The sequence below is a fragment of the Hippichthys cyanospilos genome, chromosome 16, assembly GCF_059441005.1.
Source record: "Hippichthys cyanospilos isolate Australia breed blue-spotted pipefish chromosome 16, RoL_Hcya_1.0, whole genome shotgun sequence".
Taxonomy (NCBI): Eukaryota; Metazoa; Chordata; class Actinopteri; order Syngnathiformes; family Syngnathidae; genus Hippichthys; species Hippichthys cyanospilos.
Window position 1 is genome coordinate 158548 of NC_142384.1, and position 16943 is coordinate 175490.

Consider the following 16943-nt stretch of genomic DNA (forward strand, 5'->3'; position numbering starts at 1 on the left):
CGAGTGGAGCACATTTTGACTGTTTTTTTTAAAAACATCATTGTACATTGAAATTTCTGCTTGCGTATGCTTTAGAAGCAAGAATTAAGAGGACTACATTCATTATTTCAGCTGAAAAATGCTTAGTTTATGATTTATAGTCAACATTAATGAAATGTTCCAAACAAGCGTTTTCAGCCCGAGTGGAGCACATTTTGACCGTTTTTTTAAAAACATCATTGTACATTGAAATTTCTGCTTGCGTCTGCTTTAGAAGCAAGAATTAAGAGGACTACATTCATTATTTCAGCTGAAAAATGCTTAGTTTATGATTTATAGTCAACATTAATGTAATGTCCCAAACAAGCGTTTTCAGCCCGAGTGGAGCACATTTTGACTGTTTTTTTGAAAACATCATTGTACATTGAAATTTCTGCTTGTGTATGCTTTAGAAGCAAGAATTAAGAGGACTACATTCATTATTTCAGCTGAAAAATGCTTAGTTTATGATTTATAGTCAACATTAATGTAATGTCCCAAACAAGCGTTTTCAGCCCGAGTGGAGCACATTTTGACTGTTTTTTTGAAAACATCATTGTACATTGAAATTTCTGCTTGCGTATGCTTTAGAAGCAAGAATTAAGAGGACTACATTCATTATTTCAGCTGAAAAATGCTTAGTTTATGATTTATAGTCACCATTAATGTAATGTCCCAAACAAGCGTTTTCAGCCCGAGTGGAGCACATTTTGACTGTTTTTTTGAAAACATCATTGTACATTGAAATTTCTGCTTGCGTCTGCTTTAGAAGCAAGAATTAAGAGGACTACATTCATTATTTCAGCTGAAAAATGCTTAGTTTATGATTTATAGTCAACATTAATGAAATGTTCCAAACAAGCGTTTTCAGCCCGAGTGGAGCACATTTTGACCGTTTTTTTAAAAACATCATTGTACATTGAAATTTCTGCTTGCGTATGCTGTAGAAGCAAGAATTAAGAGGACTACATTCATTATTTCAGCTGAAAAATGCTTAGTTTTTGATTTATAGTCAACATTAATGAAATGTCCCCAACAGCGTTTTCAGCCCGAGTGGAGCACATTTTGACTGTTTTTTTTAAAAACATCATTGTACATTGAAATTTCTGCTTGCGTATGCTTTAGAAGCAAGAATTAAGAGGACTACATTCATTATTTCAGCTGAAAAATGCTTAGTTTATGATTTATAGTCAACATTTATGAAATGTCCCCAACAGCGTTTTCAGCCTGAGTGGAGCACATTTTGACTGTTTTTTTAAAAACATCATTGTACATTGAAATTTCTGCTTGCGTATGCTTTAGAAGCAAGAATTAAGAGGACTACATTCATTATTTCAGCTGAAAAATGCTTAGTTTTTGATTTATAGTCAACATTAATGAAATGTCCCCAACAGCGTTTTCAGCCCGAGTGGAGCACATTTTGACTGTTTTTTTTAAAAACATCATTGTACATTGAAATTTCTGCTTGCGTATGCTTTAGAAGCAAGAATTAAGAGGACTACATTCATTATTTCAGCTGAAAAATGCTTAGTTTTTGATTTATAGTCAACATTAATGAAATGTCCCCAACAGCGTTTTCAGCCCGAGTGGAGCACATTTTGACTGTTTTTTTTAAAAACATCATTGTACATTGAAATTTCTGCTTGCGTATGCTTTAGAAGCAAGAATTAAGAGGACTACATTCATTATTTCAGCTGAAAAATGCTTAGTTTATGATTTATAGTCAACATTAATGAAATGTCCCAAACAAGCGTTTTCAGCCCGAGTGGAGCACATTTTGACCGTTTTTTTAAAAACATCATTGTACATTGAAATTTCTGTTTGCGTATGCTTTAGAAGCAAGAATTAAGAGGACTACATTCATTATTTCAGCTGAAAAATGCTTAGTTTATGATTTATAGTCACCATTAATGTAATGTCCCAAACAAGCGTTTTCAGCCCGAGTGGAGCACATTTTGACTGTTTTTTTGAAAACATCATTGTACATTGAAATTTCTGCTTGCGTCTGCTTTAGAAGCAAGAATTAAGAGGACTACATTCATTATTTCAGCTGAAAAATGCTTAGTTTATGATTTATAGTCAACATTAATGAAATGTTCCAAACAAGCGTTTTCAGCCCGAGTGGAGCACATTTTGACCGTTTTTTTAAAAACATCATTGTACATTGAAATTTCTGCTTGCGTATGCTGTAGAAGCAAGAATTAAGAGGACTACATTCATTATTTCAGCTGAAAAATGCTTAGTTTATGATTTATAGTCAACATTAATGAAATGTCCCAAACAAGCGTTTTCAGCCCGAGTGGAGCACATTTTGACTGTTTTTTTTAAAAACATCATTGTACATTGAAATTTCTGCTTGCGTCTGCTTTAGAAGCAAGAATTAAGAGGACTACATTCATTATTTCAGCTGAAAAATGCTTAGTTTATGATTTATAGTCACCATTAATGTAATGTCCCAAACAAGCGTTTTCAGACCGAGTGGAGCACATTTTGACTGTTTTTTTGAAAACATCATTGTACATTGAAATTTCTGCTTGCGTCTGCTTTAGAAGCAAGAATTAAGAGGACTACATTCATTATTTCAGCTGAAAAATGCTTAGTTTATGATTTATAGTCAACATTAATGAAATGTTCCAAACAAGCGTTTTCAGCCCGAGTGGAGCACATTTTGACCGTTTTTTTAAAAACATCATTGTACATTGAAATTTCTGCTTGCGTATGCTGTAGAAGCAAGAATTAAGAGGACTACATTCATTATTTCAGCTGAAAAATGCTTAGTTTATGATTTATAGTCAACATTAATGAAATGTCCCAAACAAGCGTTTTCAGCCCGAGTGGAGCACATTTTGACTGTTTTTTTGAAAACATCATTGTACATTGAAATTTCTGCTTGCGTATGCTTTAGAAGCAAGAATTAAGAGGACTACATTCATTATTTCAGCTGAAAAATGCTTAGTTTTTGATTTATAGTCAACATTAATGAAATGTCCCCAACAGCGTTTTCAGCCCGAGTGGAGCACATTTTGACTGTTTTTTTTAAAAACATCATTGTACATTGAAATGTCTGCTTGCGTATGCTTTAGAAGCAAGAATTAAGAGGACTACATTCATTATTTCAGCTGAAAAATGCTTAGTTTTTGATTTATAGTCAACATTAATGAAATGTCCCCAACAGCGTTTTCAGCCCGAGTGGAGCACATTTTGACTGTTTTTTTTAAAAACATCATTGTACATTGAAATTTCTGCTTGCGTATGCTTTAGAAGCAAGAATTAAGAGGACTACATTCATTATTTCAGCTGAAAAATGCTTAGTTTATGATTTATAGTCAACATTAATGAAATGTCCCAAACAAGCGTTTTCAGCCCGAGTGGAGCACATTTTGACCATTTTTTTAAAAACATCATTGTACATTGAAATTTCTGCTTGCGTCTGCTTTAGAAGCAAGAATTAAGAGGACTACATTCATTATTTCAGCTGAAAAATGCTTAGTTTATGATTTATAGTCAACATTAATGTAATGTCCCAAACAAGCGTTTTCAGCCCGAGTGGAGCACATTTTGACTGTTTTTTTGAAAACATCATTGTACATTGAAATTTCTGCTTGCGTATGCTTTAGAAGCAAGAATTAAGAGGACTACATTCATTATTTCAGCTGAAAAATGCTTAGTTTATGATTTATAGTCAACATTAATGAAATGTCCCCAACAGCGTTTTCAGCCTGAGTGGAGCACATTTTGACTGTTTTTTTAAAAACATCATTGTACATTGAAATTTCTGCTTGCGTATGCTTTAGAAGCAAGAATTAAGAGGACTACATTCATTATTTCAGCTGAAAAATGCTTAGTTTATGATTTATAGTCAACATTAATGTAATGTCCCAAACAAGCGTTTTCAGCCCGAGTGGAGCACATTTTGACTGTTTTTTTGAAAACATCATTGTACATTGAAATTTCTGCTTGCGTATGCTTTAGAAGCAAGAATTAAGAGGACTACATTCATTATTTCAGCTGAAAAATGCTTAGTTTATGATTTATAGTCAACATTAATGAAATGTCCCCAACAGCGTTTTCAGCCTGAGTGGAGCACATTTTGACTGTTTTTTTAAAAACATCATTGTACATTGAAATTTCTGCTTGCGTATGCTTTAGAAGCAAGAATTAAGAGGACTACATTCATTATTTCAGCTGAAAAATGCTTAGTTTTTGATTTATAGTCAACATTAATGAAATGTCCCCAACAGCGTTTTCAGCCCGAGTGGAGCACATTTTGACTGTTTTTTTTAAAAACATCATTGTACATTGAAATTTCTGCTTGCGTATGCTTTAGAAGCAAGAATTAAGAGGACTACATTCATTATTTCAGCTGAAAAATGCTTAGTTTTTGATTTATAGTCAACATTAATGAAATGTCCCCAACAGCGTTTTCAGCCCGAGTGGAGCACATTTTGACTGTTTTTTTTAAAAACATCATTGTACATTGAAATTTCTGCTTGCGTATGCTTTAGAAGCAAGAATTAAGAGGACTACATTCATTATTTCAGCTGAAAAATGCTTAGTTTATGATTTATAGTCAACATTAATGAAATGTCCCAAACAAGCGTTTTCAGCCCGAGTGGAGCACATTTTGACCGTTTTTTTAAAAACATCATTGTACATTGAAATTTCTGTTTGCGTATGCTTTAGAAGCAAGAATTAAGAGGACTACATTCATTATTTCAGCTGAAAAATGCTTAGTTTATGATTTATAGTCACCATTAATGTAATGTCCCAAACAAGCGTTTTCAGCCCGAGTGGAGCACATTTTGACTGTTTTTTTGAAAACATCATTATACATTGAAATTTCTGCTTGCGTCTGCTTTAGAAGCAAGAATTAAAAGGACTACATTCATTATTTCAGCTGAAAAATGCTTAGTTTATGATTTATAGTCAACATTAATGAAATGTTCCAAACAAGCGTTTTCAGCCCGAGTGGAGCACATTTTGACCGTTTTTTTAAAAACATCATTGTACATTGAAATTTCTGCTTGCGTATGCTGTAGAAGCAAGAATTAAGAGGACTACATTCATTATTTCAGCTGAAAAATGCTTAGTTTATGATTTATAGTCAACATTAATGAAATGTCCCAAACAAGCGTTTTCAGCCCGAGTGGAGCACATTTTGACCGTTTTTTTAAAAACATCATTGTACATTGAAATTTCTGCTTGCGTATGCTGTAGAAGCAAGAATTAAGAGGACTACATTCATTATTTCAGCTGAAAAATGCTTAGTTTATGATTTATAGTCAACATTAATGAAATGTCCCAAACAAGCGTTTTCAGCCCGAGTGGAGCACATTTTGACTGTTTTTTTGAAAACATCATTGTACATTGAAATTTCTGCTTGCGTATGCTTTAGAAGCAAGAATTAAGAGGACTACATTCATTATTTCAGCTGAAAAATGCTTAGTTTTTGATTTATAGTCAACATTAATGAAATGTCCCCAACAGCGTTTTCAGCCCGAGTGGAGCACATTTTGACTGTTTTTTTTAAAAACATCATTGTACATTGAAATTTCTGCTTGCGTATGCTTTAGAAGCAAGAATTAAGAGGACTACATTCATTATTTCAGCTGAAAAATGCTTAGTTTTTGATTTATAGTCAACATTAATGAAATGTCCCCAACAGCGTTTTCAGCCCGAGTGGAGCACATTTTGACTGTTTTTTTTAAAAACATCATTGTACATTGAAATTTCTGCTTGCGTATGCTTTAGAAGCAAGAATTAAGAGGACTACATTCATTATTTCAGCTGAAAAATGCTTAGTTTTTGATTTATAGTCAACATTGATGAAATGTCCCCAACAGTGTTTTCAGCCCGAGTGGAGCACATTTTGACTGTTTTTTTTAAAAACATCATTGTACATTGAAATTTCTTCTTGCGTATGCTTTAGAAGCAAGAATTAAGAGGACTACATTCATTATTTCAGCTGAAAAATGCTTAGTTTATGATTTATAGTCAACATTAATGAAATGTCCCAAACAAGCGTTTTCAGCCCGAGTGGAGCACATTTTGACCGTTTTTTTAAAAACATCATTGTACATTGAAATTTCTGTTTGCGTATGCTTTAGAAGCAAGAATTAAGAGGACTACATTCATTATTTCAGCTGAAAAATGCTTAGTTTATGATTTATAGTCAACATTAATGTAATGTCCCAAACAAGCGTTTTCAGCCCGAGTGGAGCACATTTTGACTGTTTTTTTGAAAACATCATTGTACATTGAAATTTCTGCTTGCGTATGCTTTAGAAGCAAGAATTAAGAGGACTACATTCATTATTTCAGCTGAAAAATGCTTAGTTTATGATTTATAGTCAACATTAATGAAATGTTCCAAACAAGCGTTTTCAGCCCGAGTGGAGCACATTTTGACCGTTTTTTTAAAAACATCATTGTACATTGAAATTTCTGCTTGCGTATGCTGTAGAAGCAAGAATTAAGAGGACTACATTCATTATTTCAGCTGAAAAATGCTTAGTTTTTGATTTATAGTCAACATTAATGAAATGTCCCCAACAGCGTTTTCAGCCCGAGTGGAGCACATTTTGACTGTTTTTTTTAAAAACATCATTGTACATTGAAATTTCTGCTTGCGTATGCTTTAGAAGCAAGAATTAAGAGGACTACATTCATTATTTCAGCTGAAAAATGCTTAGTTTTTGATTTATAGTCAACATTAATGAAATGTCCCCAACAGCGTTTTCAGCCCGAGTGGAGCACATTTTGACTGTTTTTTTTAAAAACATCATTGTACATTGAAATTTCTGCTTGCGTATGCTTTAGAAGCAAGAATTAAGAGGACTACATTCATTATTTCAGCTGAAAAATGCTTAGTTTATGATTTATAGTCAACATTAATGAAATGTTCCAAACAAGCGTTTTCAGCCCGAGTGGAGCACATTTTGACCGTTTTTTTAAAAACATCATTGTACATTGAAATTTCTGTTTGCGTATGCTTTAGAAGCAAGAATTAAGAGGACTACATTCATTATTTCAGCTGAAAAATGCTTAGTTCATGATTTATAGTCAACATTAATGTAATGTCCCAAACAAGCGTTTTCAGCCCGAGTGGAGCACATTTTGACTGTTTTTTTTAAAAACATCATTGTACATTGAAATTTCTGCTTGCGTATGCTTTAGAAGCAAGAATTAAGAGGACTACATTCATTATTTCAGCTGAAAAATGCTTAGTTTATGATTTATAGTCAACATTAATGAAATGTCCCCAACAGCGTTTTCAGCCTGAGTGGAGCACATTTTGACTGTTTTTTAAAAAACATCATTGTACATTGAAATTTCTGCTTGCGTATGCTTTAGAAGCAAGAATTAAGAGGACTACATTCATTATTTCAGCTGAAAAATGCTTAGTTTATGATTTATAGTCAACATTAATGAAATGTCCCAAACAAGCGTTTTCAGCCCGAGTGGAGCACATTTTGACCGTTTTTTTAAAAACATCATTGTACATTGAAATTTCTGTTTGCGTATGCTTTAGAAGCAAGAATTAAGAGGACTACATTCATTATTTCAGCTGAAAAATGCTTAGTTTATGATTTATAGTCACCATTAATGTAATGTCCCAAACAAGCGTTTTCAGCCCGAGTGGAGCACATTTTGCCTGTTTTTTTTAAACATCATTGTACATTGAAATTTCTGCTTGCGTCTGCTTTAGAAGCAAGAATTAAGAGGACTACATTCATTATTTCAGCTGAAAAATGCTTAGTTTATGATTTATAGTCAACATTAATGAAATGTTCCAAACAAGCGTTTTCAGCCCGAGTGGAGCACATTTTGACCGTTTTTTTAAAAACATCATTGTACATTGAAATTTCTGCTTGCGTATGCTGTAGAAGCAAGAATTAAGAGGACTACATTCATTATTTCAGCTGAAAAATGCTTAGTTTATGATTTATAGTCAACATTAATGAAATGTCCCAAACAAGCGTTTTCAGCCCGAGTGGAGCACATTTTGACTGTTTTTTTGAAAACATCATTGTACATTGAAATTTCTGCTTGCGTATGCTTTAGAAGCAAGAATTAAGAGGACTACATTCATTATTTCAGCTGAAAAATGCTTAGTTTTTGATTTATAGTCAACATTAATGAAATGTCCCCAACAGCGTTTTCAGCCCGAGTGGAGCACATTTTGACTGTTTTTTTTAAAAACATCATTGTACATTGAAATTTCTGCTTGCGTATGCTTTAGAAGCAAGAATTAAGAGGACTACATTCATTATTTCAGCTGAAAAATGCTTAGTTTTTGATTTATAGTCAACATTAATGAAATGTCCCCAACAGCGTTTTCAGCCCGAGTGGAGCACATTTTGACTGTTTTTTTTAAAAACATCATTGTACATTGAAATTTCTGCTTGCGTATGCTTTAGAAGCAAGAATTAAGAGGACTACATTCATTATTTCAGCTGAAAAATGCTTAGTTTATGATTTATAGTCAACATTAATGTAATGTCCCAAACAAGCGTTTTCAGCCCGAGTGGAGCACATTTTGACTGTTTTTTTAAAAACATCATTGTACATTGAAATTTCTGCTTGCGTATGCTTTAGAAGCAAGAATTAAGAGGACTACATTCATTATTTCAGCTGAAAAATGCTTAGTTTATGATTTATAGTCAACATTAATGAAATGTCCCAACAGCGTTTTCAGCCCGAGTGGAGCACATTTTGACTGTTTTTTTTAAAAACATCATTGTACATTGAAATTTCTGCTTGCGTATGCTTTAGAAGCAAGAATTAAGAGGACTACATTCATTATTTCAGCTGAAAAATGCTTAGTTTATGATTTATAGTCAACATTAATGTAATGTCCCAAACAAGCGTTTTCAGCCCGAGTGGAGCACATTTTGACCGTTTTTTTAAAAACATCATTGTACATTGAAATTTCTGCTTGCGTCTGCTTTAGAAGCAAGAATTAAGAGGACTACATTCATTATTTCAGCTGAAAAATGCTTAGTTTATGATTTATAGTCAACATTAATGTAATGTCCCAAACAAGCGTTTTCAGCCCGAGTGGAGCACATTTTGACTGTTTTTTTGAAAACATCATTGTACATTGAAATTTCTGCTTGCGTATGCTTTAGAAGCAAGAATTAAGAGGACTACATTCATTATTTCAGCTGAAAAATGCTTAGTTTATGATTTATAGTCAACATTAATGTAATGTCCCAAACAAGCGTTTTCAGCCCGAGTGGAGCACATTTTGACTGTTTTTTTGAAAACATCATTGTACATTGAAATTTCTGCTTGCGTATGCTTTAGAAGCAAGAATTAAGAGGACTACATTCATTATTTCAGCTGAAAAATGCTTAGTTTATGATTTATAGTCAACATTAATGAAATGTTCCAAACAAGCGTTTTCAGCCCGAGTGGAGCACATTTTGACCGTTTTTTTAAAAACATCATTGTACATTGAAATTTCTGCTTGCGTATGCTTTAGAAGCAAGAATTAAGAGGACTACATTCATTATCTCAGCTGAAAAATGCTTAGTTTATGATTTATAGTCAACATTAATGAAATGTTCCAAACAAGCGTTTTCAGCCTGAGTGGAGCACATTTTGACCATTTTTTTAAAAACATCATTGTACATTGAAATTTCTGCTTGCGTCTGCTTTAGAAGCAAGAATTAAGAGGACTACATTCATTATTTCAGCTGAAAAATGCTTAGTTTATGATTTATAGTCAACATTAATGTAATGTCCCAAACAAGCGTTTTCAGCCCGAGTGGAGCACATTTTGACTGTTTTTTTGAAAACATCATTGTACATTGAAATTTCTGCTTGCGTATGCTTTAGAAGCAAGAATTAAGAGGACTACATTCATTATTTCAGCTGAAAAATGCTTAGTTTATGATTTATAGTCAACATTAATGAAATGTCCCCAACAGCGTTTTCAGCCTGAGTGGAGCACATTTTGACTGTTTTTTTAAAAACATCATTGTACATTGAAATTTCTGCTTGCGTATGCTTTAGAAGCAAGAATTAAGAGGACTACATTCATTATTTCAGCTGAAAAATGCTTAGTTTTTGATTTATAGTCAACATTAATGAAATGTCCCCAACAGCGTTTTCAGCCCGAGTGGAGCACATTTTGACTGTTTTTTTTAAAAACATCATTGTACATTGAAATTTCTGCTTGCGTATGCTTTAGAAGCAAGAATTAAGAGGACTACATTCATTATTTCAGCTGAAAAATGCTTAGTTTATGATTTATAGTCAACATTAATGAAATGTCCCAAACAAGCGTTTTCAGCCCGAGTGGAGCACATTTTGACCGTTTTTTTAAAAACATCATTGTACATTGAAATTTCTGTTTGCGTATGCTTTAGAAGCAAGAATTAAGAGGACTACATTCATTATTTCAGCTGAAAAATGCTTAGTTTATGATTTATAGTCACCATTAATGTAATGTCCCAAACAAGCGTTTTCAGCCCGAGTGGAGCACATTTTGCCTGTTTTTTTTAAACATCATTGTACATTGAAATTTCTGCTTGCGTCTGCTTTAGAAGCAAGAATTAAGAGGACTACATTCATTATTTCAGCTGAAAAATGCTTAGTTTATGATTTATAGTCAACATTAATGAAATGTTCCAAACAAGCGTTTTCAGCCCGAGTGGAGCACATTTTGACCGTTTTTTTAAAAACATCATTGTACATTGAAATTTCTGCTTGCGTATGCTGTAGAAGCAAGAATTAAGAGGACTACATTCATTATTTCAGCTGAAAAATGCTTAGTTTATGATTTATAGTCAACATTAATGAAATGTCCCAAACAAGCGTTTTCAGCCCGAGTGGAGCACATTTTGACCGTTTTTTTAAAAACATCATTGTACATTGAAATTTCTGCTTGCGTCTGCTTTAGAAGCAAGAATTAAGAGGACTACATTCATTATTTCAGCTGAAAAATGCTTAGTTTATGATTTATAGTCAACATTAATGTAATGTCCCAAACAAGCGTTTTCAGCCCGAGTGGAGCACATTTTGACTGTTTTTTTGAAAACATCATTGTACATTGAAATTTCTGCTTGCGTATGCTTTAGAAGCAAGAATTAAGAGGACTACATTCATTATTTCAGCTGAAAAATGCTTAGTTTATGATTTATAGTCAACATTAATGTAATGTCCCAAACAAGCGTTTTCAGCCCGAGTGGAGCACATTTTGACTGTTTTTTTGAAAACATCATTGTACATTGAAATTTCTGCTTGCGTATGCTTTAGAAGCAAGAATTAAGAGGACTACATTCATTATTTCAGCTGAAAAATGCTTAGTTTATGATTTATAGTCAACATTAATGAAATGTTCCAAACAAGCGTTTTCAGCCCGAGTGGAGCACATTTTGACCGTTTTTTTAAAAACATCATTGTACATTGAAATTTCTGCTTGCGTATGCTTTAGAAGCAAGAATTAAGAGGACTACATTCATTATTTCAGCTGAAAAATGCTTAGTTTATGATTTAGAGTCAACATTAATGAAATGTTCCAAACAAGCGTTTTCAGCCCGAGTGGAGCACATTTTGACCATTTTTTTAAAAACATCATTGTACATTGAAATTTCTGCTTGCGTCTGCTTTAGAAGCAAGAATTAAGAGGACTACATTCATTATTTCAGCTGAAAAATGCTTAGTTTATGATTTATAGTCAACATTAATGAAATGTTCCAAACAAGCGTTTTCAGCCCGAGTGGAGCACATTTTGACCGTTTTTTTAAAAACATCATTGTACATTGAAATTTCTGCTTGCGTATGCTGTAGAAGCAAGAATTAAGAGGACTACATTCATTATTTCAGCTGAAAAATGCTTAGTTTATGATTTATAGTCAACATTAATGAAATGTCCCAAACAAGCGTTTTCAGCCCGAGTGGAGCACATTTTGACTGTTTTTTTGAAAACATCATTGTACATTGAAATTTCTGCTTGCGTATGCTTTAGAAGCAAGAATTAAGAGGACTACATTCATTATTTCAGCTGAAAAATGCTTAGTTTATGATTTATAGTCAACATTAATGAAATGTTCCAAACAAGCGTTTTCAGCCCGAGTGGAGCACATTTTGACCGTTTTTTTAAAAACATCATTGTACATTGAAATTTCTGTTTGCGTATGCTTTAGAAGCAAGAATTAAGAGGACTACATTCATTATTTCAGCTGAAAAATGCTTAGTTTATGATTTATAGTCAACATTAATGTAATGTCCCAAACAAGCGTTTTCAGCCCGAGTGGAGCACATTTTGACTGTTTTTTTAAAAACATCATTGTACATTGAAATTTCTGCTTGCGTATGCTTTAGAAGCAAGAATTAAGAGGACTACATTCATTATTTCAGCTGAAAAATGCTTAGTTTATGATTTATAGTCAACATTAATGAAATGTCCCCAACAGCGTTTTCAGCCCGAGTGGAGCACATTTTGACTGTTTTTTTTAAAAACATCATTGTACATTGAAATTTCTGCTTGCGTATGCTTTAGAAGCAAGAATTAAGAGGACTACATTCATTATTTCAGCTGAAAAATGCTTAGTTTATGATTTATAGTCAACATTAATGTAATGTCCCAAACAAGCGTTTTCAGCCCGAGTGGAGCACATTTTGACTGTTTTTTTTAAAAACATCATTGTACATTGAAATTTCTGCTTGCGTCTGCTTTAGAAGCAAGAATTAAGAGGACTACATTCATTATTTCAGCTGAAAAATGCTTAGTTTATGATTTATAGTCAACATTAATGTAATGTCCCAAACAAGCGTTTTCAGCCCGAGTGGAGCACATTTTGACTGTTTTTTTGAAAACATCATTGTACATTGAAATTTCTGCTTGCGTATGCTTTAGAAGCAAGAATTAAGAGGACTACATTCATTATTTCAGCTGAAAAATGCTTAGTTTATGATTTATAGTCAACATTAATGTAATGTCCCAAACAAGCGTTTTCAGCCCGAGTGGAGCACATTTTGACTGTTTTTTTGAAAACATCATTGTACATTGAAATTTCTGCTTGCGTATGCTTTAGAAGCAAGAATTAAGAGGACTACATTCATTATTTCAGCTGAAAAATGCTTAGTTTATGATTTATAGTCAACATTAATGAAATGTTCCAAACAAGCGTTTTCAGCCCGAGTGGAGCACATTTTGACCGTTTTTTTAAAAACATCATTGTACATTGAAATTTCTGCTTGCGTATGCTTTAGAAGCAAGAATTAAGAGGACTACATTCATTATTTCAGCTGAAAAATGCTTAGTTTATGATTTATAGTCAACATTAATGAAATGTTCCAAACAAGCGTTTTCAGCCCGAGTGGAGCACATTTTGACCATTTTTTTAAAAACATCATTGTACATTGAAATTTCTGCTTGCGTCTGCTTTAGAAGCAAGAATTAAGAGGACTACATTCATTATTTCAGCTGAAAAATGCTTAGTTTATGATTTATAGTCAACATTAATGTAATGTCCCAAACAAGCGTTTTCAGCCCGAGTGGAGCACATTTTGACTGTTTTTTTGAAAACATCATTGTACATTGAAATTTCTGCTTGCGTATGCTTTAGAAGCAAGAATTAAGAGGACTACATTCATTATTTCAGCTGAAAAATGCTTAGTTTATGATTTATAGTCAACATTAATGAAATGTCCCCAACAGCGTTTTCAGCCTGAGTGGAGCACATTTTGACTGTTTTTTTAAAAACATCATTGTACATTGAAATTTCTGCTTGCGTATGCTTTAGAAGCAAGAATTAAGAGGACTACATTCATTATTTCAGCTGAAAAATGCTTAGTTTTTTATTTATAGTCAACATTAATGAAATGTCCCCAACAGCGTTTTCAGCCCGAGTGGAGCACATTTTGACTGTTTTTTTTAAAAACATCATTGTACATTGAAATTTCTGCTTGCGTATGCTTTAGAAGCAAGAATTAAGAGGACTACATTCATTATTTCAGCTGAAAAATGCTTAGTTTATGATTTATAGTCAACATTAATGAAATGTTCCAAACAAGCGTTTTCAGCCCGAGTGGAGCACATTTTGACCGTTTTTTTAAAAACATCATTGTACATTGAAATTTCTGCTTGCGTATGCTGTAGAAGCAAGAATTAAGAGGACTACATTCATTATTTCAGCTGAAAAATGCTTAGTTTATGATTTATAGTCAACATTAATGAAATGTCCCAAACAAGCGTTTTCAGCCCGAGTGGAGCACATTTTGACTGTTTTTTTGAAAACATCATTGTACATTGAAATTTCTGCTTGCGTATGCTTTAGAAGCAAGAATTAAGAGGACTACATTCATTATTTCAGCTGAAAAATGCTTAGTTTTTGATTTATAGTCAACATTAATGAAATGTCCCCAACAGCGTTTTCAGCCCGAGTGGAGCACATTTTGACTGTTTTTTTTAAAAACATCATTGTACATTGAAATTTCTGCTTGCGTATGCTTTAGAAGCAAGAATTAAGAGGACTACATTCATTATTTCAGCTGAAAAATGCTTAGTTTTTGATTTATAGTCAACATTAATGAAATGTCCCCAACAGCGTTTTCAGCCCGAGTGGAGCACATTTTGACTGTTTTTTTTAAAAACATCATTGTACATTGAAATTTCTGCTTGCGTATGCTTTAGAAGCAAGAATTAAGAGGACTACATTCATTATTTCAGCTGAAAAATGCTTAGTTTATGATTTATAGTCAACATTAATGTAATGTCCCAAACAAGCGTTTTCAGCCCGAGTGGAGCACATTTTGACTGTTTTTTTAAAAACATCATTGTACATTGAAATTTCTGCTTGCGTATGCTTTAGAAGCAAGAATTAAGAGGACTACATTCATTATTTCAGCTGAAAAATGCTTAGTTTATGATTTATAGTCAACATTAATGAAATGTCCCAACAGCGTTTTCAGCCCGAGTGGAGCACATTTTGACTGTTTTTTTTAAAAACATCATTGTACATTGAAATTTCTGCTTGCGTATGCTTTAGAAGCAAGAATTAAGAGGACTACATTCATTATTTCAGCTGAAAAATGCTTAGTTTATGATTTATAGTCAACATTAATGTAATGTCCCAAACAAGCGTTTTCAGCCCGAGTGGAGCACATTTTGACCGTTTTTTTAAAAACATCATTGTACATTGAAATTTCTGCTTGCGTCTGCTTTAGAAGCAAGAATTAAGAGGACTACATTCATTATTTCAGCTGAAAAATGCTTAGTTTATGATTTATAGTCAACATTAATGTAATGTCCCAAACAAGCGTTTTCAGCCCGAGTGGAGCACATTTTGACTGTTTTTTTGAAAACATCATTGTACATTGAAATTTCTGCTTGCGTATGCTTTAGAAGCAAGAATTAAGAGGACTACATTCATTATTTCAGCTGAAAAATGCTTAGTTTATGATTTATAGTCAACATTAATGTAATGTCCCAAACAAGCGTTTTCAGCCCGAGTGGAGCACATTTTGACTGTTTTTTTGAAAACATCATTGTACATTGAAATTTCTGCTTGCGTATGCTTTAGAAGCAAGAATTAAGAGGACTACATTCATTATTTCAGCTGAAAAATGCTTAGTTTATGATTTATAGTCAACATTAATGAAATGTTCCAAACAAGCGTTTTCAGCCCGAGTGGAGCACATTTTGACCGTTTTTTTAAAAACATCATTGTACATTGAAATTTCTGCTTGCGTATGCTTTAGAAGCAAGAATTAAGAGGACTACATTCATTATCTCAGCTGAAAAATGCTTAGTTTATGATTTATAGTCAACATTAATGAAATGTTCCAAACAAGCGTTTTCAGCCTGAGTGGAGCACATTTTGACCATTTTTTTAAAAACATCATTGTACATTGAAATTTCTGCTTGCGTCTGCTTTAGAAGCAAGAATTAAGAGGACTACATTCATTATTTCAGCTGAAAAATGCTTAGTTTATGATTTATAGTCAACATTAATGTAATGTCCCAAACAAGCGTTTTCAGCCCGAGTGGAGCACATTTTGACTGTTTTTTTGAAAACATCATTGTACATTGAAATTTCTGCTTGCGTATGCTTTAGAAGCAAGAATTAAGAGGACTACATTCATTATTTCAGCTGAAAAATGCTTAGTTTATGATTTATAGTCAACATTAATGAAATGTCCCCAACAGCGTTTTCAGCCTGAGTGGAGCACATTTTGACTGTTTTTTTAAAAACATCATTGTACATTGAAATTTCTGCTTGCGTATGCTTTAGAAGCAAGAATTAAGAGGACTACATTCATTATTTCAGCTGAAAAATGCTTAGTTTTTGATTTATAGTCAACATTAATGAAATGTCCCCAACAGCGTTTTCAGCCCGAGTGGAGCACATTTTGACTGTTTTTTTTAAAAACATCATTGTACATTGAAATTTCTGCTTGCGTATGCTTTAGAAGCAAGAATTAAGAGGACTACATTCATTATTTCAGCTGAAAAATGCTTAGTTTATGATTTATAGTCAACATTAATGAAATGTCCCAAACAAGCGTTTTCAGCCCGAGTGGAGCACATTTTGACCGTTTTTTTAAAAACATCATTGTACATTGAAATTTCTGTTTGCGTATGCTTTAGAAGCAAGAATTAAGAGGACTACATTCATTATTTCAGCTGAAAAATGCTTAGTTTATGATTTATAGTCACCATTAATGTAATGTCCCAAACAAGCGTTTTCAGCCCGAGTGGAGCACATTTTGCCTGTTTTTTTTAAACATCATTGTACATTGAAATTTCTGCTTGCGTCTGCTTTAGAAGCAAGAATTAAGAGGACTACATTCATTATTTCAGCTGAAAAATGCTTAGTTTATGATTTATAGTCAACATTAATGAAATGTTCCAAACAAGCGTTTTCAGCCCGAGTGGAGCACATTTTGACCGTTTTTTTAAAAACATCATT